Genomic DNA, 27,881 nt, shown 5'->3' on the forward strand with positions numbered 1-27,881 from the left:
GCCCCCACGGCAGCTCCAACGTCGCTGTGCCCCAAGGGCACGGTTTCTTGTGTAATTAGAAAGCTGTAAAAGTACTTCTTACCACAAGCTAAACACCCGAAGCGCAGCCGCCCGCCCAGCCCGCCACGTGGCGAAGCTCGAGCTGCCGCACGCGGGCAGCAGGCGGCTGTTGCTCAGCAACCCAAATCGGTCCGGCAGCTGCGATGGTTTGTCCGAGCAAACCGGCACCGCTGGTTGGTTGATTGAATGCACCACGCGCACCTGGGCCGCTGCTCGCTCGATTGGGGCCAGCCGGTGCGTGCTGCAAGCTCCCAGGGCACCGGCTCGAGCAGCGCGGCAAAGGCGGTGGTGGTTAAGCGCCGTGGAACTTGCTGTCCGTCCTCTGCTTCTCGCTTTTGTTCCTCCAGAACATTCGCTGTGCTCACGTGTGGCCCTGGCTCCGCTCAGAAACTGGAAAATAACTCACTCCTCTCATTTGCTTTACCAACACGTCCCTGAAGGCGCAGCTTCTGCAAGAGGAGGCTCAGCACTGAAACGTCCTCAGTACTCATACCATCTTTTTTTAATGGTTGAGGCCTGACCGCATGGATATTATTGCAAGTCTAGTCTAAAGCCCAACTTGAAAGCATGCACATATAGCGATTTTGCAAAGTTGTACTGCCTCATGAAAGGCATCTCATTTGGACACTGAACATTTCTGCAGTGAGTAAGCATTTCTACGAATTTCAATACAGTGAGTCGCCCACAGATTAGAATTTGAATGGAAAGCTGCACTTTTCTGAGCTGCAAATACCGTGTGCTTAGTTAACAGTTTTTGAGCAGGAAAGTTGTGGCTGCTATCAGGTATCATTATCTGCTGCGTGCTCTTCTTTAACTTCACAGCAAGTATCAAGGTCGCTATTAAGAAAAAAAAATCACCTTTCAATTGAGAAATAATCTCATTTCAAATGCTCCTATTCCTGCCAGCCTGCTGCTGGCAAAACCCACATTTTGCTAGGAAACAACTAGCCTGCCATGCTTCTCTCATTTTTAATGAGGAGTCCACAAACTTAATTGTCTGTGCTTTTCTGCGTCATTCAGTTAACCAGTTTCTCCTTTTGACTACTCTTGCCTGATTTTGCTAGTTTTTAGACAATATTCCAGTTACAATTAATGGAAATGATTTACCACTGTATCATGCATTCTTCATCAGCACTGCCAAATACCAGTGTAATTGATCATTGAGAAACTAAATGCAATTAGGCAAACAGCAGAAAACAACAACAGCGTGCTGTTGAAAACAACCAAGAAGGAACCAAAGAAGCCAGCCCACTTTTTTCCTACAATTTTCAGGGTTCTGAGGATTTAACAGGGTTCCATTAAAAATAACAACACTGAAATTGGACAAAACCTTTATGGACGGTTCAGTGAAGACCTCTGAAAAGTCCTTTGAAAACCAAGAAATAGAACAAGGTATTCATATGTATAAGAAATAAGACCAACATAGGAAATTTTCGTAACGCTCTTAGGTATAAAGGTAACACTCAGTATTAATAAGTATCAGTAGACTTAGACATCAAAAAGGATTAAGACAGTTAAGACAGAAAAATCAGGGTTTTTTTGAAAGGACTTAAAAGATGAATCGCTTATTCTCCGCAACATGCACAGAAGACGATCTGTTTCAAATATATCAAATATTTGCAGGCATCTCAAGCTGTTCAAGGAGCTTTGCCTCTAACAGTACCAGCATGCATAGAAACTGTACTCTAACATGCATAGCAACTATCCAAGTAAAATAAAACTTCATTGGGGTGTAATGCTGTAATACAATTGAAAGTGCAACAACAACAGCATAAAAACCAAGTCCTACGCTACAAGAAAAATGAATATACTCAAATACTACAACTGTAGACACGGAAACAAAGGAAAAAGCTGCTTACCTCCAAAATACCACAGGTATGCAAAGATGTCCAAAAAGAACCTCCTGCCCCAACTGCCAACCATTAAATGAGGGCTGGGAAGGGGTGGATTCTGACCCTTCTGGTCAATCAGATTCATTGCCTGCACCTGAGCTCCCCTGAGTTGGCCCTGCCTTCTCACCAGGTGCTCAATCACTGCTTTAGGTCGTGATTAGCATTTTCACTATGTGGGGGAAGGGGTTCAAAATGACAATTGACGTGGATTGTGGATTTTCAGCATGGAAAGCTGCTAACTCCATTATTGAGCAACGTAAATCAGATCAGAATTAAGTCCAAGGCTTTCTTGTCCATTTTTAAACTGGCTGCCTCCCACTGTGGCAGATACAAATACATATGGGAGAAAGAACAGAACAGATCTATCTAGTAGGAGGACAGAATACATATTACTGTACTAAATGCAAACCTTAAGCAAAGTTTTGTTTTTTTTTCACATAAAACATAGACACATGTATGTATTTTATGCCTTTTTTTTTTTTTTTTTGTGCATTTTATTAAGCATTACACATAAAATCAGGTCAAGTGATGGCACATAGGATAAAGGGAAATCAGAAGTAATGCTGACAGTTATTTAAACCTACACATTACACATACACTATATTATCTTTACAGCTAATTTTAGCTTTAGTATTTTTCTGTGTTTCAGCTCTGGGTCTTTTAAATATACAAATATGAAGTGAATTATTTGTAAGAGGCAACAGGATGCAGTAGAGCCATGGCTTTCGTGTCAGTCAATCAAGAGGATCATGGTTACACAAAGAAACATTTTGCTTGCTTTTTTTTTTTAATTTCTCTAATTCTTCATCCCTCCCTTGTCTGTATTCTTACTGTTAACATCCATAACAGTTATTTTGCTTCTTTTTTTATAATGACAACTGTTTTTGTGGAACACATTTTCCTAAGTGAGTTAGTGATGATCATTCATTGCTATCAGCTTCTGTTGACCTTTGCATTCAATAGGAACAAGCTATGTTTACAACAAAAGAGCTAAACAACATGGTGGGATATCATCTAGAAAGCTTCTGAATTGCAAGAGTGTGTAAATTATGCAAAAGTAGGTCTTGCCTGAGGGGTGAGAGACAAGAAGCCTGCAAGTTGTGACTGAAGTGAGAAACAGAGCGGTTTTTAAAATGCTAGGAAATTCCAAAGACAAAAACACAGTGATGCTGGAAATAACAGAGTCCCGCTCATCTGAAATAAACGTCTGTGAATGTCCAGCAGATCTGTAGACAAGAGTTGGCTCTGTCTGGTTGAATGTTTAATGTCACATGATTATTTTTTTAAAATACTTCCACTAAGTTTTCCAAGATTTTCACGTACCTATCCAAAGTAAAAACAGTGACTGCGAAACGATGGACCTTCAAAACATTTCGGAAGTTTTCAGCACCTTGCCAAGAAAACAGAAAACTAATGGAGAAGTGAAAAAGCTCGGACAGATAACCTTTCTTTCAAAAGTGTTGGCCTGTTTGCTGTTCTGCAGTTTCCACGAACCAGAGTGTGCCCAGCTGCAAGCAATTGGACAAACTGCTTAGCATTCACCTGCAAGCTAATTATTATTTGCTTGCGGTTTCAGCTAGGAATTCTAGATCTTTGACCATGACTGCAGTGTGGTAGAAAATATATAAAGAAGCAACAAAAAGTTGATTACTCTCCTCCTGGGAAAACTAAATAGTTAACTTACTAATCTACTGCTATTCCATTTGCTTTATGATTATGTATCCAGTATTTAGAAAACTGGTTTAACAGAGATAGAAGCTGGTTTTCTGTGAGTTCACTCTTGTAAATCTTAATGATTTATTCATTTTGTTTTCTGTGTCACTGTGCCATTTTTGCAGCATATTTACCATGAAGCAGAAGTTCAGACGAACGCTGCAGCCTGCTGCAGGGGAAAACGAGAACAAGGGAAAGGAAAAATGAAAAGAAATATCTTAAATACATACAGAGGTGAAAGCCTGAGTAACTGGTATCCTGATGCAAGTGTACAGACAATCTAACTAAACGTATGCCATCTCAGCTCTGTGAAAATGAGACTCTTGCAGTCTCTCATGCACAGGGTAGATTACTCATTAATAAAAACTGGTACAAAAATTATACTAAAAACAAACAAACAAGAACAACGCAGAATGAAGACCATGGTAATTAATGAGAAAATATTCATTATGTAGACTTTCAGTGTACATTTTTTAGAAGACTGCATTCTTAGAAATAATTGGATTTAGTTTTATCCACTTAGAACTAGTTTATTGCCAAGACCCTGCAAAGGAAATTCTGAGCAGTTCTAGATTGGCTGTCCTTATGGCATAATGGTCTTCTGTTTGTTATCAGTTGGCATGTATTTGTACAGAAGACCACTAACACTTTTCAGGGCTATTAACATCACTTAAGTTTAAATAATGTAAAGTAAGCTCGTTTCTCAGTCCAAGGGAAAATATGCAGGAGTTCCAAAAGAATACTAATAGCAAGAACTTAGGTTAGCGTTTCAAATTGCCTACTGGAATGTTCTCTATTAATCATCTGGTAAACCGAGGGAAGCTATTCTTTTAATTTAGGCATTTGAGTTAATTGCCAAACGGGAAGAATTATAAACATGCCCATTTTCCTTCTCTTTGAATACTTCCCTCAGGATCTCATTTGATCTTGTGGGTAATGTACCATTGTAAAAGTAGCAGGATTAAGCCTTTAGGAAAAAAAGCAAGATTGCATAGAAAAAGAATAAGAAAAATAACTTTGAAATGGATCTGGAAAATGATTTTGCCATTATTCTATGTCTGCATTTCAAATGTTTTGTTATGCCTACGTAATCAGAATATTTGGTTGCATTTTCTATAAAGGCACTGATTTTTTTTTTTCATCTACCCTCTCTGAAATGAGACTTTGGACTACTTTTCAGAATATAACAAAAAATGTTTTTCCTTGTCAAATAATCATCTAGTTAGAAGTCAGTGAGCATAGCTGCTCCATAAAATATTCTACATTAAAGATACCAGTTTATATCTTTTTAATTCAAGTGACCAAAAACTTTAAAATTGCTTACTTGTTTCATGATTCAGAAGTAAAGTTCTTGTTTAGTTCTTGGCACTTACAAGATTCAGAAATAACTAAGACTTTCCTCAGATTTCTTCCAGTCCGTTTCTTCAGTATTTCCTGTAGGTATTCAAGTTTCTAATTTTCTCCATAAAACTGTATTTTCATTAATAGATGTGACAGAAAAGGAAGGCTTAAAGTAACCGTAGATGGCAAGCACAGATTTTTAACAAGGCCTTCAAAACAAGCTCCAATAAACTGTGGAGTATTCAGCTCTTTATCTTCTGACTGTTCCTGGATGATGTGCTTTATGAGAATAACAGCTATTAAAAAAAAACATCAATTAGGCTTTCCAGAGCCTCAATTAGGGTGTTTGATTCTTCAAACACAGGAATCAGGGGTAAACACAGAAGCAAATGCTTTACTAAAAGACAGCCCAAATAATCTGTAGGGCTACTCCGTCTCTACAGATCTTGATATTTTAAAGTCATCAAAGCAAATGATGAGAGCGGTCATAACGGGATGCTGAAAACTACAGTTTGCAATAAGTGGTCTGCTGTTTTCTTTTAAATTGGCAAAATACAGACATAATTGAAGTGCATGTACATTTACGTTTGAGTCTTACCCACGTTACCGTTCCACCGCTTTCACTTCATGTTTGCAAGTGATACGACTGGTGGAATTCATAACCCCTAGGTCACCAAAAACCAAGAATACTTTGTCTAGGCTAACAGAGCAAGACTCTGGGATAGGAAATACTACATTCTTTTTCCAAAAATTAAGCATGAAAAACCATACCAAACTTCAGCTAACCAACTAACTAACTAACTAACCCTTCATCTACAAGTTAGCTAAAAAGTAAACCGGCTTAGAAGAATCTTAGCTAGCATAATGTCAGGTGGTGCTCCAAATTCCTTCACAAGAGATGAGTGTCTGATGTACTGTATCTTCATATGGGTGAAAAGAGGAGCAGTATTAAAACTTCCCTTTAATAACCTTCACAGACGGTAAGACTGACGAGTAGTTGAAATGCTAATTTGCACCATAAACTCATTCTCCTTGCCCTCCTTCCTAACCAGAACTAGTACTTCTAGTGACTAAAGAGAGTGATGAAAGCAGAAGAATAGGAATAGTTCTGGAAATAGCTATTTAAACACTTGCTGACTTAACAAACATTAAGTTATGTTTTACCTTAGAAATTCCCCCTTACTTCGAGTGCTTCACACGCATTTTTGCAGAGAAGGGGATATTTAAGTTGGTCTAAAGGATGATGAGATCCCTTTCATATGAGATATTTTTATTGTTATTTATGTATATCACATTCATATCTTTAAATGTCAGCCAGTTCCATTAACTAAACTTTTTGAAGGTCTTACTGCATTTGTGATTATGATTGAGAGCAACAGAATGTAGGAAGCAGGAAGAAGTCAATGAAAAGCATGAAGACTGAAGTCACTCTGACTCAAGTTAATGTAAGAATAAAGATATCTGTGAGCTGGCCCACAAATATGCAAAATGAGGTGAACAAAACTCCTTTTAGAAAGGCATACTTATGTGTAAGACATGAATATGCAGAACGGTGGCTAACGGGGCATATAATTTTAAAACCAGGCTTCCACAACAGATGGCTTTATTTACCACATTTGGGAACTTTGCATGGGGGAATCTACCGCCGGAAGCACAGTTGCGTGAGCTGCAAAATGATCAGATATGGGTCAAAAAACCAGACTGCCCTAATGCTTTGTGATAGTGCTTATGTAAGATTGTTGCAATCTGTCCAAAGCAAAAAATGATCCAAATAATTAGATGTGTGTGATGTTTTCTCTCCTAAAATAATTGCAACTGTGTTGGGAATTAGAACAGGTCAACTGGAACATGCATAAGGTAACAGGTTTCCGGTGCAGCTTTTTCAGTTGTGATATTTAAAATACCTTTCCTTAGCATAAAAACACACGACCATTCAATCTGTCGAATTTCTGGTAAACTCTGGGAAATAGAAGGCCATGTAATGGTCACAGTGTGCTGAACAGCAGCTCAGGGAGACAAGAATATGGAAGGGAAATGTTCTACCACTGAATGCATCATTCCTAGTGAATGTCTGGAATCTGTAAAGTACCTAAGAATTTTCTTTCCCTTTTTTTTACAGCTAAAAATGCTGATGACCAGAGGAAAGTGACAGATGCTTTAGCAGAGAGTCATTCAAACGCAAGGCTTGAAAATGAGAAAATGGAACGCAGAGGGCAGACTTGAGCTAGTTTCTACTGCAGGGTTGGGGAGCAATGTTTTATTTCAGTTTGGTCAAGAAAATCAGCATAACTCAAACCGAGGCGTCTCTTGAGTTCCTCAGTTCGTGGGCATCTATGACAAAGTTTCCAGGAGCTGATATTTCTTCATAAAATCTACACCTAAAAGGAAACCTAAGTCTGGTTTCTTTCCATCCTTTTCATATGGTAAATAATAATGATTAGGTGCAGACCCAGAGTGTGGGGGAGGTGGATTTATGCCTCCTCAGTTGTTAGGGTTTTGTTCTTTCCAATTTGCATAAAAACGGAAGTCACTGTTAATGCAGTTAAGGTCGTTGAACAGTTCCAGAGAGTGATTTGGTATTAATAGGAGTAAGAACAAATTTTTGTAGCAGTTCAATCACAAATCTTTCCTAAAATGTATTTTCCTGATGTTAGTCCCCCAGATAAGAGCCCTGGTCTTGCTACACTTTTCAGGCAGATCTGTGGACCCAGATGAATACCTAAAACAACAACAACAAAAAAACACCAATAGTACAACTGGTAGATAGAAGGAGAGACTATTGCATTCTTCTTCCCCGTTACCAATTTCTAAACAATCGGTGACCTAAAACTAGCACTACTTTTAAGTAGACATGAACCGAACAAGAGTTTCATCAGTTCACTAACAAGAAATTCTTAAAGGAACACAAAGTAAGTTTTAACCACATGCTTACCTGAAGATTAACTGGGAAAAGAAAAAGGCTTTTCAATGCCGCTGTCTGTCTTGGGCTAATAATGTTATTTAATTTATATGGATACTCATTGAACAGCATAATCAGGATTTTGGAGGCCTTCAGAAAAAGAAATGAGAACAATTTTAAATGCAGCAATAAATGTACGTAGTTGCAAAGGCTGGTGAGGTGACTGATGTTACTTCAGGTTTGGGAGCTTCCTTATATGTATATTTTATGTTGCTGTTCAATAGTGAGGGACAATTCTCATGCATTTTAAAAATAGGGGCATTAATTTCTGTATCTAATTCTGTTTCGTAAACACACCACACATTTGTTGACTCGCTGATTTTTACACCATTGGTTATTTAAGCCATATCTACCTCTGAATAAATCTAACGTCTTGGCTCCATTAGATCCTGTGGCAAGCTGACTTTTCAGTGGAAGAAGGATTTCACACGTTCACAGCAGCGCTGTAAGTTGCCTCGAGGCAGTCTCACTAGGAAAACACAAGAATACGACAAAGTTTACTGTTTCTAGCTGATGCATGTAAATACCTTGGAAGGTTAGGCAGAGCCTGACTATGCTGTGGAGGCGTTTTGCAAAATATCAGTGTCAGAAGTTGCCAGTTCAACGCTTTCCATAATGATTTTCAAAGAAAGAGATCTGGAAGCCAGGAAAATACAAGGGGAAAGAGTTGTGCAAATCCTATCTTTTTAGGATAACAATGTAGACCATGTTTTTGTTTTTTTCTTTTTTTTTTTTTTTTTTTTTTTTTTTTTTGTTTTTAATATGGGAGGTACCATTAAAATTAACTTGCTCAAAAAAGAAAAGAATCTGACAACCAGACTAATTGATATTATGACCATAATCCTTTGGAACTTTTTTCCATCAAAATGGTGGATGAAATTGGAGGGGAAAAAAAGGAAAGGAAAAGAGGAGAGAAGGGAACGCTATTTTTTTGTGTTTCTACCACCTCCATTGATTCTGTTTTTGAAATTTTCATGAGAACACTGTTGTCTCTTCAAGAAAGGTATTTACATTCTTTCCGTATGTGATTGGCCTGTTAATTACACCGCAAACAGCGTAATTCTGCAGCTCGATGCTGTATCTGTCCCAGGCCACATCAGCTGGTTGTGCTGCAGCATGGTGGAACAGAGACTATCTGAACACTGTCATACTGATGGTCTATGTAGGGAAGAGAACATTTCTGACCCTTGTGAAGCAGCCCTGTTTTTGTTCAGAGCATTAACCAGCGTTAGGCACCAGCAAGTTATTAGATTTTGATCCTCACTTCCAAGAAAAGCAAGAGAATGAGATTTGCCCCATCCCTGGAGGCGTTCAAGGCCAGGCTGGATGTGGCTCTGGGCAGCCTGGGCTGCTGGTTGTCGACCTGCACACAGCAGGGGGTTGGAACCAGATGATCATTGTGGTTCTTTTCAACCCGGGCCATTCTAGGATTCTATGATTTGATGATTTGATGATTCCAGCTGACAGAGTCCCATGGGAAGCATGCCTGACGGTCCAAGATATGCTGGCCATGATGGACAGCCATGTCACATCCTGGGCCTTCCAAAGTGAATTATCACACTTCCAGAGAACTTACAGGTAGCGGAAGGTGAGGATGGAAGGTCAAGTCCCTGCAGAAGAGCGGATCCCCACTTTTGCTGGCAGTGCAGCCTCCTAAAGGGGCTTGCGTAGTTCTTTTACACCTGCACAGAAATACACCTTAAAAAATCTTATTTTGCCTTTCTGTGAACTGGCACTGTTCTGTTACTTAAGTGCCAGAAAGGGCAGGTATTTCTAGGCAGATACGTTAAACTCTTGCAGTACCATGTGCCTGCATAGACTGTCTATCAAATGGATATGATGCTGTACATATCTGCCTGTCACTAGTAAAGTACATATACTGACAGTTGTTTTTTAGTTTAACACATCATTAACAAGAAGCGAGCTTTTATTTGAAAGGAAAAGACTAATTTAAACACCAGAATTGTTTTCAGTCATTTAAGTTACATAGTTCTCACTCCAGAAACTTTGATCATGTATAAGCCCGCTGAAAGGCTGAAATGTAATCAGCCTCACATACATTATGTTGCAATGTTGTGGCACTAGTGCATGACAGAATTTTATTTTCCATTAGTTCATTCTTTGCTGGAAATATAAACACTCTATATGCTTAATAGTCCAAAAAATGAATGTTATTGCTTTTTAAAATTGCCTGTTAATGAGAATTCTGTTTGCTATTAAAAAATCGGGTGCCTTAGGACCATCTTTCAAATGCTGACATACCTATTTGCAACATCAACAGCGTTAAACAATCAAAACAAAATCATCCCTGCTTGTGCTTTTACTAAAAGCAACCAGGTTTTTTAACTGATCGAAATGAATGTTTATAGCATCTGAGGAGCCAGGACTGACTTTTAAATGGCTTCCCACTGAACTATGAACAATTTTTGCAGCAGTGTTGGCTGTGGAAACGTGTGGAACAAAGATAGTTAGTTTTCCAGGAAAAAAAAGCCTGCTGTTCTAAAGGGCTTCTTTTAAGTAGGAAAGATGTAGCAAAGGTTGCACTGACCTGAATCATCAAATGTACACCAATGCTTGAGAAAAAGCAAGTTCCTCAGTGTAGGAAAAGACTGTATTTTACTTGTAAGCACGTACAGGGACTGATTTTCCATAGCAGCCATGAGCTCAGTTGGAATTAAGGATTCCTATCATTTCTAAAGATCAGTATCACTCACTGTGACTCGTCACGTAGCAGCTGAAACAACATAGTTTTCGTTGCCTAACAAGCAAGATTTTTTAGGACGGTGAACTTGAATGGAAGCAAGACAAAGTGAAAGATGATTGGAAAAGCTCCTGTAATTGCATCTACAGTTAATTCAAAAAAAGAAACTGCAGATGAAGATTCTTTTTTTATATGGCTTCTATCCTAATAGTTACAGATACAGGTATTGTACTCACGGATACCCTATTTTTCCTCTTACCTGCAAGATGTAATCCCAACTCCTTCTCATGCCTTCTTTTCATAATCCATGCTGATGATTTGGGTAATGAGAAGGGTTAATTGTCCTGTTAATGAGGAACTGGCCTTAATTTGAGCAAGCGTTTGTGCAATTTTGGTCTGGCAAGAATCATAGCAGATTATTTTCACCTCTTTTGGGAGTGAAAGGCACGTGGAAGATGTCAAGAAACATGAAACCTTCGGAAAGCTCAGTGATCGTGGTGGTATCAGAGTCAGAAGGCTTGGGAGGCTTGGGCCTCTGCTGTGTTTGCGTCTGAAGGCGTTCTTTCTTTGGGTCATTGCTCTTTTCTGTAAAGATATGAGGGGGTGACGTTATGCTCTTCATCATTTGGCAGCACAGCACAGTGGACACTATTCTCAGTCCGACCCTCTTCCTCTGGGCTTTTCTTGAGGCTGCCAGCAGCTCAGGGCCATCTGCTGGACTCCTCTTTTGTCCCAGCCACAGCAGCTCAGTAGACACCAGTCCCTGTCCTGCCCTCTTCCTCAGGGCTCACCTGGAGGTGGCACGGAGCTCAGAGTTATCCACTGGACTCCCATTGTCCCAGCACAGCTGCTTAATGGACACCAGTCCCAGTCTCGCCCTCTTAGGGCTTACCTGGAGGCTGCAGAGATCTTGAGGCTTTCTGCTGGACTCCTCCTTGCTGTCCCAGCACAGCTCAGTGGACACCAGTCCAAGTCCTTCCTTTTCCTCAGAGCGTGGGAAGGAAGAGGGGAGAAGAGGTCTTAGGGAAAGATGGAGAATGGAAAAGGAAGGGGGTGGGGAGCAGCAGCCGTCGCAGGGGTTCTCTGGCAGATGATGACATTTCAACACCGAGATGGAAATCGAGAGCCCCTGGTGCGTCGCCAACAGATGAGACAACGTCTCCAGACAAGCATGGTGTTACAGCATTTGCCCAGGCCTGATGGAGGTGGATCCACCTGCATTGGCTCTGCCTCCAGAGGCAGGTCCGCCTCCATGGGCTTGACGTCATCTTTAGAAGGATCATTTTGCATTTCTTTAGGCTATCTTCTGCTCCCCTTAGCTTAAGCTTCTTTGGTGGAGGAGGATCCATCCTCCTCCAGAAAGGTGGGAGGGAGAGAGAGAGAGAGAGCTCTGGATACATTGCTTCTTGGGTCAGCAGCCACAAGACGCGAGTCAGTGACCCCTTGTTTTGTTCAGCCCAGAGAAGAGCTCTCTCATGGTGTCCCACAGCTGCTCACAGGGAGTGGAGGGGTAGCACTGGTCTCTGCTCTCTGGTAACAGTGACAGGTCCTGAGGGAATGGCATGGAGCTGCATCAAGGGAGTGTGTCAGGTTGGTTTGGGGTAAAGGCTCTGCCCCAGAGGGCACTGGGCACAGCCTTGAGCTGCTGGAGCTTAGAGAACATTTGGACATTGCTCTGAGACATAGATTTTGGGTGGTCCTCTGCAGATCCAGAGTTGGACTCGGTGATTCTTGTGGGTCCCTTCCAGCTTGGGATATTCTGTGATTTTGTGTGAGAGAAGGCGGTAGTCAGTAAAAAAGGAGAAGCGTAAATTATTTTACAAGCATAGTTATGCATTCCCACTATATCATTTTGCTTTGTATTTGTTACCAGCTTAAAATATATTGGCCATGAATGGTAACTACAGCTTAACCTTCTTCACTGCACTGCTCAATATTTTATCTTCGGTACCATGATGTTAGATCAAAAACTGAACCAAAATCTAAATCAGTTCGGTCTGAAACAAATACATTTCTTCCATTTTCCTTGCTTAAACAAAAAGGTCATTCCTACACAAAATATTTTATTTGATCTGGAAAAAAAAAAGACTGTTCTCCAAGTCTAAAATGCGAGATTAGATTTCCCCAAATAGCAGGAGGAGGAATTACTTCCCCCTCGTTCATCATTTGGTAGTTCACACCATAAATCTTCATTCTCTTCTCCTGCAAGAAAAGATGTGAAACTGCTTGTCTGAGTTCCAGTCATTGTGGCTAAAAGCCATTCTGGGACAAGGAGGATGAAAGAACGAGGAGGAAGAAGAGCTCATGTGCTCATCTGTAGTAATTGAAAAACTAATGAATAGCTAAATGCATTCAGCAGCATAAATGGAGCCGGTGCTCCCTGAGCTTCGTTGCCAGGTGAGAGAACTGGATGCTATGCTTGCTGATCAGTCCTTTGCCCCAAGAGGCCCAATGTCACCGAAGGTGGTAGGCGCCCAGCCCTTCATTCTGAACGCTTTCCTGCCACATAACACCTCTCTGGATATGTGGAGAAGGCAAAGCAAAGTCCTGTCAGAGATGGAATGCCTGTAGCCTACATCTGAGGAGTTATCCTGGAGCCTTGCTCTGAACCAAGCCAAAATTTTATTTTCTTTCAGGTAGAAAACTGTTATTTTGTACCTTATGACCACACATTGATGTATGATAGACTGCAGACGTGAAGGAGGGAAGATAATTCCTGCATGAAAAGACTTCACAGTAATTTTGCTCATCTGCTTTACTGGTGTCTGGAATAAAGATTAAGTGCCAAGTATTAAAGTACTAGATACTGAAAAAATGAGGGAAGTCCATCTCTTTGGTATCTGCAGCCCGGTGACTAAGGGTAAGGAAATTGAAACCTGCGTGCTGACTTTTGATCTCCTAGCCTGGTTGTCTAATAGCATCCTGTAGCACTGTAAAGTAATGCAGCTGTTAATAAACCTGAATCTCATGTTGAAAACATGTTAAAATGAGGAGAAACCACAGAGGTTGAGACTACATCATCTTAAAATTATCTGAGGAGAAAGATCGTGATATAATTCAAGTCTTTACATTTTTTTAAGACAGTAAATGACATTAACTCAAGTTGCCCATATTCACCACAACCAGAAAAGCATTTACTTGTTAATTAATTAAAAAACAAATTCAGAACAGACGTTTTAAAGCACTTTTTCGTATACTGGGTTACTCTGAAAAAGTAGCCTTACCAAAGAGAAAAAAAGATTACTGGCTCACTCAAGAAGGAACTGAAAAGAACTTACACAGCAGTAGGCTATAGAAAGAATCTGGATGTTTCATCTTTAAATCTGACTTACACACATTTTAAAATGGTTTTCTGGATTCCTTACTACCTTTGGACTACATGAATTAATGATACAAATTCTGCATATTGCAGCCTTACCTAAGAAAACAGAATACAAATGCAGTTTCTCAGTATACCATTTCTAATAAAACTGTGAAAGTAGATGGGTTTTTTTTCAAGCATTACTGACCAAAATAGCTACTAGTCTTCTATGCGTGCTATATTTCTCTCAAATACAGTAACAAAAACAAAGAGAAATTCCATGATAAAACTTTTGGGAACCGAGTCATTTTAAACTTCAATTCATTCCCTGTGTCAAACTGGGTCAATTTTGCTGCTTAATCTTGCTTCCATTAAAGTTGTGTAAAGTCATTAATGTTCACCCTGTCAAAAACTTAAATCAGAAGCTTGATTTAGTGCTGAACATCCAGTAATCCCAGGTACAAGAGAAAGTTCCTGAATGCTATACAACCTGAAAAACCAAGCTTGCTACCTGCAGGTATTCCATTTTTAGGTTTTCATGAAGAACTAATGCTTGAAAATCTTCTAAACAGTTGGAGAGTCTGGCAGCTCTGGCTATCTTACAGGGGGAATGGGAAGACAGACTGAGACACTAGAGCTGAGGTTTAGGAAAACTGGGGCTGCAGTCACTCCTAATAATAATTTGCATCTATGCTGGGTACCTTGAGGCCTTGTTTTTGAAGCATCTAGCATCATCCTCCTGTAGCTGACCTTCGGTGTATTTAACAGGTAGCTTTTGTTTCAGCTGCCGCTCTGCTAATCTCACACTCCTATGAAATGGCTTTTGACGAGGTGAGACCCTTTGTGGAGCTGCCTGCTGCAGAGGACCTTTAGTTTAAATGAAAATGACAGCATTTCAGCAAGTGCAATTGTAAGCTCTATGACAGAATATAGATTCACAAGGAGAAGTAATTCTTGCTACTGTCATAAAACATTGCTTTTTTTCAGATGTCAGCACCATTTGGTGCCACTGTGACTGGAGAAATTTCTAACACCATCTACTGGCAAATGCTCTGAACTGAAAGAAAAAAAGAAGAGCATTCATTTCTCTAAACTGGATTCCAAAATAAAATGGTATATGATCACCTTTCAGATGCACGCTACTCATTGGCACCCTAACGACATCTCTCCCACTGCATTTGTAGGGAAGGAGCTGAAGAATGAACTGCAAGGTTGAGCTTCTCTCAAGCCTGTGGATGACACTACTTTTCAAGACTGACTTGATGTAGGAGTAACCATGGTTATTCTGCTCTCTACAGCTCTCTTCCCCTTACTGCGAAGACTGCGTGAGGATGTGGGCCAATGGGAAGGTTGCAGGAGTCTGGAGGAATGCTGGAGATGTAGAGTGTTGACAGAGGATGTGCATATCTGAGAGGAACTCAAGAGAGGTACAGCTGTGGTAACCTTACAAAGGAACAAGGAACTACAAAAGAATTTTTTTTTCAAGACTGCTTCAGCGCTGTGGTTCACTGTCTCAGCCAACCATCATCATATAAGAACACTATTTTACACTGTTGAGAATTAAAGCAAGCACCAGACAAAATATATTGGCAGGGAAGTTTGATTCTTCATAAAAACTTCTGTGGTATAACTGTAAAATGGTCCTTCCTCAAACTGGTGATGCCGTGGTTGACTAGGAGTTGATAAACATTAAGCATGGTCTCTGCTTTTTGAGCTTGAACACTGTGTGAGTCAAAAGTAACGTGCAGATGCAACGTGCAGCCCCTTAGTTGGACTAGGAGATCTCCAGGGGTCCCTTACAGTCCCTCCTACTCTCTAATTCTGCAACCAGTGGATTCCCCAGTTTTTCACTGTGGAACTCAAATTAGGTTTTCATAAAGATATTAACAACGTCATATTCAATCCATTTTGGTTGTATTCTCTACGTAAATTGTCCCAAAGATGTCTAAATCTTTTCACGTTACAATTAAAACAGAGCTACATAGATTGATGTTATGCTCACTTATAAATTGTTTAGCCAAAATCCACATCAGAGCCAGGACAAAATATTCACATACAAAACAGAAACTGCAGAGGTCCAAAAGCTCTTCTCTCACATTTCTTCCTTATCAGTGAATAGGTCATGTCCACTCAGGACAAATAAGAGCCTGAGCCCGGTCCTCTGCCTAAATTGAGAGGTATCTATCAACCAGTCACTCTCCTGAATAGACTGTGCTATTTGAAGCAGTGGTCAGCAGTTTCCAAGCTTTCAGACAATGACGGTGATTCATTACCACTTAAATCTTCACAATTTCCTCTTATTCTTTATCAGAGAGAGGGCAGAAACTGCAGCTAAATGCCAAAAAAAGCAAGAACTGGGTACAAGCATGACGTAACACAGTAAACTCCTGAGCCAAGAGCAGTTCAACCAGCCAAGTTGCATCCCAGTGAGCTGTTTGAGACCATAAAACCATCAGTTCTGAGAACCTGTACTCTACATCAGAGCCAAACACCAAGTACTGCCAACGAGTCGGTATAGTAACTGTATTTCACTTTAAGGAACCTGGACATTTGGGAACCTTCCACATGCAGCGTGCACTCTTCTTCCTGCCTACATCATCAGCTGACAAGCCAACTGCGTTCCCACGGTTTGTTGAATTCTCTAACTGACAAATTATGATACTTTGAAGTAATTTTAACCAAAAAAGCAATGATCCAGCCCGTATTTCTTTACTATCTCAAGAAACAGAGCCTCAAAGTGTCACTATGCTTCAACTGTACCTGTTTCTTCCCATACAGGAGGGCAGAAGTCCACCTCAGGACAGTTGTGTCACACAGAGTCCTGTAGAAAAGCACACAGATCCCTTCTAAGCATCACCTAAGAAGCAAAAACACAGAAGGAAGTAAAATGTTTTGTCCAATCTTCTCTCCACCAAAGACAATTTTCCTATGTTTTGTAATGAAAGAGCCTACATTCCTAAGCTTTGTTTCGGTCTCTCCGCATTTCAGTCTTGTGTATATTAGTTTATTAGCAGAAATATAAGTGAGTATATATATTATGCCTTCTCCTCTGGGATATATTCCTAGAATCCTCTATTTTTCCAGATATGATTAATTTTGACTTATGCAGACATATAAATGCAGCCACTGACTCAGCTGGCATAAATCAGTCTGGTTCCACTGACATTAATGAAGCCTCGGGGTGCTGATTTATCACTTCATAATAAAGCTCTGTACAACAATGTTTTGCATTTAAGATGCTGTTGTTGGAGTACAGTGCTTTTCTCTCTTTTTTTTCAAATTGTTCATTCATTCTTTTCCTGAGGTATTTTGAACATCTTATTGTCTCTGTATTTCACATTGGGTGACCTCAACTTTTTAGCAGTAAAAATTTGTCTGCTAAAAATTTAGCAGACTTCAATCTTATGTTTGAGCACTGAGGTAGAAAGAGAGAGAGAAACGGAAGACAAGCATTTATCTCAAGCTGTTAACCAATACTTGCCTGCAAACACATATAGACACAAAGTCCTCTGTGCTGCAGTATTTCAGAATATGCACTGAGTCAAAATGTCTGATCTGCCTCTGTCAGCAGGATCTTGTCAAATGAAAAGATTGCTCCTAGCTTTGCAGTGGATTTGGTAAATCTGACTCTTTTGAAGATGTGATTACTATTATTGCTGTAAGATTTATTTATTTTTTATTTTTTTTTTAATTTAGTTTTGTTTAGAGAAAGCTAACTACAAGCATGGATACCTTAGCTTATGCAGCTTCATCAGCACTCCACAAGGATTGGTGCTGGTTGGCAATGATTTAAATCATCATTTAAAGATGAAAATGCAATTAAGCACTGGGAACACGTAAGCTAATTTATCCATTGAAAAGTAAATTAGGAGGGGGTGACTTCTATGCTGCAGAATAAAAGTTTGCAAAACATTGTAACATTTCTTTGGCTACTTTTTATTATAATAATTATTTAATCTTGCACAAGCCTTTTAGGCTTATGATTTCTGGTCCTCAAAATCAGCAGTGCTGAAGTCCCTCTTAAGGATGAGAGTGTGAAACAGTAACTAGTTCAATGGAAGGCATATTTGAGTTTGGGGGAAACAGTCTTGGACCAGAATGTCTGTTGGAAGGGTTATTTGATGCTACAGTCTGCAAAGGCAGACCAGGTAAGGATGTGGGAAGTCAGCAGGGAAGCCCACACTGCTAAAGGCACAAGTCACCGTCTTGAGGTGTGCAGGGTACACAGGGCTGGCGGCTGCAGTGCAGTGGGACAACACTGGGAAGAGTGGGAGGGGACACAGGAGTACCTGATGTCCTGATGATGTAGCAAAGAGGAGCCCACAAAGATCGGGGAGGGTCTGAAGGGTGAGGAGTGGGGGGAGCCACTGAGGTCTGTTGCTTTGTTCAGCCCAGAGAAGAGCTCTCTCGAGGCAGACGTCAACTCCTCATGGTAGCAGCATGGTATCAACATGAGAGAACAGAATCTGGCTCTGTATAGTTTTTGAAAAAATTGGGACGAATTGAAAGCATCTAGATGTTACTAAATGCATTCAAATTAAGGTATTTCTATGTCGACTTGGACTATTTGATGCCTACTTATTACAGCAAGTCATAATACTTCAATACTCCTGAAGGCTTTATGCAACGACTGTTTTTGCAGTGCAGCAATGTTTATAAATTGCTTCAAAAACCTTAGATGAAAGGACCTGTAAATGTAGAATACACCATTACATCTAATTAATGCACTTCATACGTCTCTGACTTCCTCCTGATGTCCTACTCAAGGTGCTGCTGCTGCCGGAACTGTTTCGAGCGTTAGAGAAAGTGTGAATTGGAACAACCTGGTTATGAAAGAAAAATACATGCTGTTCAGGGTTGTTTTAATTTGTTACTATGTATTTTCATATTATCTGCTAACATTAATGAACAAGCAAATGTTGACTATCAGACTCTCAGTGATTAAGAAATTTGCTCCTTTTAAGCCATGATCCTTTACTTTTTCCCTCAGCTCTCTTACCTGAAATATTCATTAGTTTTCCAATTCAAACAATTCTTCATTTGATGCTTCTGCATCTTCTTTTTTTTTTTTTAAACTATACTAAGAGTGCTGGACTAGTACCAAAGAAGCAATTATCATATAAGAAATAGGAAAATCGTATGTATTTAAAGCAGAGTGGGTCATCTTAAAATTAAATGATTAAGTAAAATCAATAAAAATAATGCTGTAGAATCCAGGATTGATTGGTTGTGACTCTAAAAACACTGCCAATCTTCCAAACATATTTTTTTCCTTTAAGAAAAAAAATCTTCAGGGTAAGATTATCCCTTCTTTGATGTAAAGGAAAATAGTTCACTGCAATCAGTTTTCTTCATCTCACTAATGAACAAGTCAAATTCATTTCAGGGACAGATTAAACCCGCTCTCATAATGTGCTGTGCTCTGGGATGCTATTGATGTTTGATGTTCGTACCTATACACTGCTCCCAGCACTTTAAATGATTACATAGTAGGTATGTGTTTATATATAGCACGTAATCATCTCAAATGCTAGGATTGCAATATGAATAGGGAATAAGAAATAAACTTTACTTTTGATTATATAGGCTCGTGATTAATTGTTTGAACTTTGGAAAATGAGAAAGCCCTAATTAATTAAAAAAAAAAAAAACCTCCTAAAATGGGGTATTATTTAAGTGTAATATATAGTATATGGGTTTTATGTGCAGAGTATAGCACTTTTTGGGGTTTTGTTTCATTTCTTATTCAATTCAGTTTATTACTTTATTCATTGATTTCCCATAATAATGTTTGTGCTTATATACTGCCTTTCAGCTGGGGCTCGTAAAGTACTTTACAAACATTAATATATTTTTCTCACCACTTTTATTTACATTGCCCTTCTAATGAAACTATCATAGACTAGCTGTATATAAATTACACTGAGGCAGCAACAGAAGATAGAACATGCACCAGAAAAATAAACTAAAAAGCAACATTGGAATGAAAGCCTTAAACCCAACCTATTCCAGGTAACCATTCCAACTTCTCGCCTGGCCTTCCCAAAAAGCAGCAAGATGCGGGCAGAACACTTGCGTTAGGGCTCAGTCAATACAGACAGTAGTTTCATCTGCTCTTAATAATTGCCAGTTGCAGAGATTGCCTGGGGAGAGCACAGAATCTGTTCTCACCCTGGGCTGCCTGTACTGTCAGGAATTTCACGTCTATCTTAAACCGGTTACTTCAGATTTAGCTCATTATCTGATGTCTCATTCACTTGGACATGAAGAAAAATTATTCCCCATCTTTGCTACAGTGTCCAGTGAATGTGAAGGCAATTATCACATTGCACCCTTATCTTCTTTTCTCCTCAGATGGAATGTCACCTCCTTAACTCCTCACCAGTACAGCCATCCTCATTGACTTCCTTTGGCTATTCTCCTGCCCCATCCGCCATGAAGGGCAGTGCTGAAAAAGTACACAGGAGTCCACCTGGATTCCTTCACTCACCCAACTTGTTTCTTCCTGTACATCCACTGGATGCTTACATCTTGTACAACAGCTGAGAGTCTTCTGATGCTAAGACCCCAAATCCTCCTGCAGATCCCCATCTGATCTGAAGCTGCACAAGTTTAGTGCCTTGTATTTGCCCTTATGCAATTCCACTCTATATTTCAAGCCACTTTTCTAAGTTATCAAAGTTCTGGAGATTTTTTTTTTCTTATTTTTTGCTACAAGCCTGAAGCTGCCTAGGCTGGTACTGTCTGCAGTTTAATAAGCATCTTTTTTTTTCATTATCTAAACTATAGATGAGAATATTGAGTACTGCTACAACCAGAGCACACAAGATCCTACCTGACAGTTTGGCAGTAAATCATTAATAAAATCTGTTAATATGGTTTCCCACAAAGCCTTGTACCAACCTTAGGGCACTTTGATTATAGACAATTTTTTCCCAGTTTACTTCTCTAACTGTCATGTTACACTTAAATAAAGTCCAAGTACATAGCACTGACTACTTTTTCTGTAGCCACTCTATAATTTTGTAACAGAAAAGATTTTGTAATCAGAAAAGCTGATTTAAAACTAAAATTGGTTATTTTTCTTGGTTGAGTTTGTGAGTTCTTATCCTCCTTACAAATTATATATTTGCTTCTTCGGTATTATTTTCTCAGAAGAATAGTTGGCCTTTCATTTCTCTGATCCTCCTGTTTTTTTGTTTTGGGGTGGTTGGTTTGTTTGATTTGCTTGTTCATTTGTTTGTTTTACCTTTTTAATGATAAGGATTACATTTGCCCTTCTCCAGGCTCTGGAAATCTTCTGCATGCTCTCAAAAGTAACCTTCAATTGTTCCATTTGATTCCCCTCGTTCTTCGGGCTTCCCATGAAGGAGAGACCAATCCAATTTCAAAAACTGAACTTTGCTCAGTTCTGTCTGAGGAGTCTTTCCCCCGCTGCAGCCCCAAATCTTGCCTCTTTGCCACCAGTAACATATAGTTGGCCTTCCGACTCTGATCCAGAAGAAAATAGAAGTGGCATTAATTATTTCGGCTTTCTCATAGTTACATGCCAATAGAATTATAGCCTAAAACATACCAGCATTTTCCATATCCCCTCCTGATGTCTTATTTTGCGCTCCAATGCAAAAATGCTGACTACTACAATAACCAGGATGAACTCCTGTGGCACCCCACTTGACACATCCTTCCAGCTTTATCTTTGTATAACACATCAATATCAGACTTAGCAGAATAAAGGGCTGTTTGTAAGATGCAAAAGACCGTTGTGCATCTTCACATTCCTTCGATTTCTTGTAGAAGATCATTATCGAAATAGAGATTTGACAGGACTCTACAACATTTCAATGAAGTTGTTTCTGTTTGTTTGTTTTTTACCACAGGCACTCCCCACTTTCCTTCTGCTCAACTATGGTTATAGTATATATGGCAGTGATGTAACAGTTGACATCAGGAGAGTTCAAAGCGCTTTCCACATTGAACTTTTTAATAAGGTAAAAGTAGATGAAGTGACTTTCCTAAGGTCACTCAGCAAGTTACAGGCTGAGCCAAGAACATAGTCCAGACCTCCCCAAGTCCCAGGCCAGTGTTCCATCATTATGCCACCCAGCCTGCCATATTATTAATGTTCAGCCTAAATATATTCTTGTAGCAATTGATTTAATGTCATTAGTTTCAGACTGCTAATCCAAAGCTCTGTTAGTTACCCAGCCTTCAGGGATTTACTGGAAACAAAGGACTTCAGAACTAATCCAGAAAATAACATTAGAACTTTTTCATAAGACCTAGCTACTTCTTTTTCTTTCTTTCTTTTTTCCTTCCTTTTTTTTTTTTTTTTGTTGTTGTTGTAAAGCTATTTCAAAAGGAAAATATCCACCTAATTCTAAATCCACTGAAAATAATTCCACTTAGATTGCATGTACATTTGTGAGCAGATGCACAACGTTTTCTGTTTCAGTTTCAGGCTATAAAATGCAATAAACGTGTACAGTAGTAATTAATGGGGTAAAGTCAAGATAATGATCACGATACATAAAATAGAGAATTAAATTAAATATTCCTGGGGGTCTTAAAGAGATAATAGAAGTGGGTGGAATTGAACGCCGCAAAAAATCTCCCTTCATCCACCACCTCCTGTGCACAAGAGCAGATAAAGATGCCTAGTGTATCAAAGCTCTAAAACAGATTAAAAGAACAACAACAAAAAGGAGATGAAGTATGCTCACATGAAGATATGAAAAGGATTTAAGAGTGCCTGTGTCCAAGGAATCAGTTCAAAGTCCTCTCAAGATGGCACAGAAATGACAAAATCCAAGACAGTTACATATTCATTAATCCAGTGTGAGAATGCGCAGCAATCGGGACAATTAGAAAAAAATATGTGCTCAAAGATCAAGAAAAGGTGCCAAAATCTTTGTATTAAATAAATCACAGTGTGCTCTTGACTTTCGTGATCTGCCACGTTCAACTAGGTGGAAGAGTAGGTGGAAGGTAAATACACTTTTCAGTCTAGTATCCCTGGTCTGTATATAGATTTTTCTCACCCAGATTTCTCCACAGCAGAGCTTCAAATTGCTGTGGCTTTCAGAAAGCCTTACACTGTGTGTACTCCAGGATTGTATGTCAAATAAAATAATATTCTCTTCTTTCCATTTACATCCTTTCCTGCACAAGACGTTTTTCTTGAACAGCTGCCTTGCTGGTATTCTTCAGCTGACACCTTGCACTTTATAGTGCTTTTTAACTGCCAGTATCCAACAACGGGTAGCAACTACTAGGTTTTATGTCAATTCAATCTATATCTTCACCATAACTTTTGTGTTATCTTTGGTCCAACGTGGATGACGTTGTTCTTTATAGCAAATCTAGTAAAATAATAGTTTCTGTTTTCCACAGCTGGATGTCTAAGAATGCTTAGTGCTTCAAATATTTTATCCTTTCCGTAGACATAAAATACAAAACAATAAGACATAAAATCAGTTATTCTAAGAGAAATTTTTAAAACTGCAGTGATGTAGAACAGCTCTAAGCACAAATAGTCCAGAATAAAAGAAAAAGATTCAAAACCCATCCTACTCAAATTTTAGCATATTTGAATTGGATTTGTACAGGGATATCAACAGCCAAACGCCCGGATTTGCCTTTGTGTTCAAATCCAGTGTCCACCACACCTGTATGATATCCCTTGCAGTTTCTCTGCAGGAAGAGGACTGACCAGTCTTTCCAACAGCTTTTATAAAAAGCAGTACAAACTACTTTCGTTTTTTGTATCTATTTCTCAGTTTCAGCATGTTCTAGTGACAGCAGACAGGTAAAAGGCAACACGTGAAAGAAAGCCCTACTCCCAGTTCTGCAGTTACTTATATTTCTTTTAATATTCTTTCAGTTTAACAAACTAAATTTTAAAACACTGCTACTCATTTGGATTTTCACAGGCAAAGAGGGAAAAAAAGTTACGTGCGTGAGGTCATTCATCTCATCTTGATCTGCTGGTTAGTACCAACACACAAAGCTTTCTTTTCAGAGACTAAAATATTTTTCCCCCATTTACTCCCACACCTGACGTTCTTTTCCTTCATTACCTCCTTTCCTGTGGAAAAAAAAAAACCATAAGGAAAACCTACTTTTCTTCTGAGCTGAACTCAGCAATCAGCCCATTACTCCAGAGAAGGGTATTTTGTAGTTCTATACTGATTGCTTTGTTGCCTACCTACAGATTACATTAAAAAAAAAAAACACAAAAACTATGTAAAATTTCAAATAGTAATTGCAGCACTTAAAGCTCATTCAGTTACGAACCAAAGATCTGTCTAGAAAGTTACTTAAGTAGTAACTTCTTTTAACTAGGCCATTAAATAATTGATCTCAGTAATGCTAATTTTTGCAAGAGTTATACTTTTAAGCCTGCTTTGACGTATCTGTGTAATACTTTATCTTTTCTGTGCTTTTTTTTCCTTCCCTCCAAGCTCACTCTGAATTGTCAGACTGTTATTTTCTTGTATTCCACCAGAAATAAAAAAGCAGTCAGTATTCATGAACACTGTTGCTGCATATTTATTGATACTTCATATTTCATGTTCAGATTTGAGGAATCGAGAAGAATGGACACTGAAAGAAATGCAGATAAGCGGTCTTTTGTAGAGGCAAAGAAACCTAATTTGAAAAATAAACTGTGGAATGCTTCCAATGACAGTAGCCATTTAGGGAGTAGGCATCTCACAAAAATACAGCTACCTGCTGCTAGAAGCACCATCTGCTTCATCTTAGAAAGGTCTTCAGACAGAAACTAAGGCAGATTTTGGACCTCTATTTCTTTTAATCAAATCAAGAATGTCATATGTCACACAATAGAAATAACTAAATAAGATCACCTCCTCTTCCTAACACTGCTGGCGCTATTGAGTTACTAAGTTGTCTGACAAAGCACCTCTTGTAGTTAAAGAAAGAGAAAACAATCTACTGTTAAAAAATTACGCCGTGACGTGATGTTGTGAGGGCAAGCATGGGTGCAGTGATCAGATTTGTGCATGTGGATTCAGGATCCCATGCACTACATTGTGATGGACAAGCATATGAGTTCCCATCCATGTAATTCCATAACAGAAAAAGCACCCAATGGGTAGGTAAGGGGTACCTACGTTTAAGGCTCTGGCTTGACCTTACGTAAAAATTTTCCTGCAAGTGATTTGTTCTTTATCTTAGGAAATCCCTGGTGCCACTGACTACTTCAGTCAGATTAATTCCAATGAATGCTAAATAAATAAAAGGCATTTCTCAAAATGCTAAGAGATTTGTATGAGTTACAACAACATAGAGTGGAAAAACAATATGTGAACAGTTCCTAGCAGAAACAGCCCTGAATGACAACAGGCATCAGTTAGATTTCATCCTACCAAATAATCTGCATGCTGACAGCAGATTATCACAGGGCTATAGACTAAGCACTGATTTTTTCAGTATGTTCAGATTCCAATAAGCATGATGCACTGTACATGACAATAACATTACAGTCCCTTAAGATTAACTGGGTCTTTTAAAATCTTATGTCTCAAAGATGGAACATTTAAAAAACCTGCAGTTTTAACTTTTTTTCTCATCCTTCTGTATCAAGAGCACCGTAGTTACTGATGTAGGCACCCAAGCTGATATTTTAGACATACATTCGTGTATATAAATAAAGATTATCTCGATATGGTGCACACCAACCCATGTTAAATGCAATTTAGCATCTACCCTTTCATGACAAAGCAGAACAGAAAAGCTCCTGACTCACATTCGTGTTGCAGACCAGGTTGACGTGCAATTCTCTGAAGTTATTCACAGAAGATTTTTATCTGTAGGCAAAAAGCAAACACCTCTCAATGCAAATCTCATGTGATTGATATCTTAGTGTCAGAACTCTAGCTCTGAATCTTCAGCAAATTGCTCATCCCACATATAATATGTTGCTGTGTCACTGAATTCACTGCTGCTCATTTCGTGTCAGACTGTTTATCACCACCCCAGTCTCAAATCATGGGAGCAGCCAAACATCTGCTTGAGATGCTCAGCTACCAGGTCTGAAATGTGACTACTTGAAAGAAGCCATTATAAATCTTCCACGCAGAGCTTTGCAGCATTGTGTCACCTTCCACAAGTCACTGATGGTGTTTGCAGGCACCCAAATCTCCCAGCCCTGATCCTCTCATTCCATCCTGCTGGCCCACCTCCAATAATGAGAAGCAAAAGAGAGGAAAGATCCCTATTGCCTTTTTGCACAACTCAGGAATGGAGATTTAGCTTAGATTAACAGCTGCGTTTCCCTGCACACTGAAGTGTATTGGCTGTGCTAAATTTTGCTCTTTGGTACCTGCTCTGTTAGACTGAGTTGCTATCTTTCAGCAACCAAGCTGAAAACCTCATGGTTTTGTCATAACAATTTGCAGATAAGCTCTTCTTGTCTTTCACACGAATAAAATCTAACCCTTCAACCAGCAGGTCTGACACTTATGCAAAAGAAAATATGGAAAAACATATGCATATATTAGCCTGGACTGAAAACAGATGGCTACGAAGTTGCAAAAGCTATTTGTGGCACAGCTGTGTTTGGATATTTTCCCTTCGCATTGGTCACGCTTTCTCCCTGTGCCAACATATCCATAAGAAGTTGCATGCAACCATGCTGTGCTAATGGAAAAATCTATGTTATATCAGGCTCATATACCATCTCATCTGAGGTCAGAACCAGTTCAGGCAAATAGGAAATATTTGTGCTATGCTACAGAGCCAAGCCCAGACTGCAAGAGATCATCTTAATGGGAAGTTGCACTCCCTAATGCTGAAGTGAGCTCTGAGTAGAGCTGAGTCTAGTGCTCGTTAGGTAAAACCATTGAAGAGCCACAAAATATTTTCTCTTGCACAGTTTTTCCATGGGTCAAACTTCTGGAATTGTCCCAAAAGAACTCGTGGCATCTCCTGAAAATACATATATATATTTTTAAAGTAGCAGCCATCACCTATTTACAGATCTCTGCACTTCCTAAATCAGTGACTGTGTTGTGAGAACATGAATTGTTTACTTCCATAGAGCTGAAAGATGGCAGCATCAGCATTTTGAGCTCTGTTCGTGAAAGGAAAACGATCATGACAAACCGTTTATGGAAACATCTAGAGAAAAAATGAAAAGGAAAGACTGATGCTTTCACTTTTCCAAGGGCCATGTGCATGGCATTCCTAAGTGCCATGCATCTTTCAGCCATTACATAGAAATAAAATATAAAAACATAAAAATATAAAAAGTATAGAAATATGTTTCTAAATATGGAATATATAACAATGGTAGAAAGTTTCCTTTATGAATTACTACAGCATTTTTTTCCTGCTAGAATGTCGTTCTCAGATAAAGCTGTAAAACTGTTACAATTATACCGGTTTACAGAGTTCTATCGTCATAGTTTTCTCTGGCCAAAGACAATGAGAGAACATAGACAAGCCAGGAGACCAAAATAATGGCATTTGATGGTATTTCCCATCAGCTTGCTGCAACAATCAAATTAGTGGCAGTTGTTTCTGTGGATGAACTTACACAAAACACACGTTTCTAATATCAGCGCCTGGAACTCTGTGAGAGAAATCTTACCTGGAGCTTAACTTTATAAGCAGCTTCTTAGAACCCAGCAGCTGTCTTAAGCCAGATGCGAATTCTTCTTACAGTGCAGCCATCTCATAGAACTAATGAAGCCACTACTGCTCCTAGTGCAGCAGTTCCACATGGGGAATCATGGTAAGTATAACTTGGTGAACTCACCTACACCGAAGAGATGACAAGAAGACCAGTGATAAAAAACATAACTAAGTTAGATCAGGTTTTCTCATCAATGGAGGCACCTTCCCGAGGTCCTTCAGATAGGTTTCAAAGCCTTAGCGCTTCAAGGTGTC

General features: G+C 39.3%; 1 long non-coding RNA gene across 2 annotated transcripts; it reads right to left on the reverse strand.

The window, feature by feature from the left end:
- Positions 1-7,224: 7,224 nt before the first annotated feature.
- LOC122182041 lies at positions 7,225-27,725 on the reverse strand. Of its 2 annotated transcripts, XR_006179683.1 has the most exons (7): positions 27,583-27,725; positions 25,738-25,798; positions 18,681-18,790; positions 16,728-16,824; positions 8,319-8,434; positions 7,939-8,055; positions 7,225-7,725 (listed from the first exon to the last, which is right to left on the reverse strand). It is a non-coding gene; the product is annotated as an uncharacterized LOC122182041 (long non-coding RNA). The 2 variants fall into 2 exon arrangements; XR_006179684.1 differs by lacking the exons at positions 7,225-7,725; positions 7,939-8,055; positions 8,319-8,434 and adding an exon at positions 12,159-12,425.
- Positions 27,726-27,881: the final 156 nt, after the last annotated feature.

This window comes from Lagopus leucura, unplaced genomic scaffold, assembly GCF_019238085.1.
Source record: "Lagopus leucura isolate 7727_CA_CO unplaced genomic scaffold, USGS_WTPT01 Super-Scaffold_100012, whole genome shotgun sequence".
Lineage (NCBI taxonomy): Eukaryota > Metazoa > Chordata > Aves > Galliformes > Phasianidae > Lagopus > Lagopus leucura.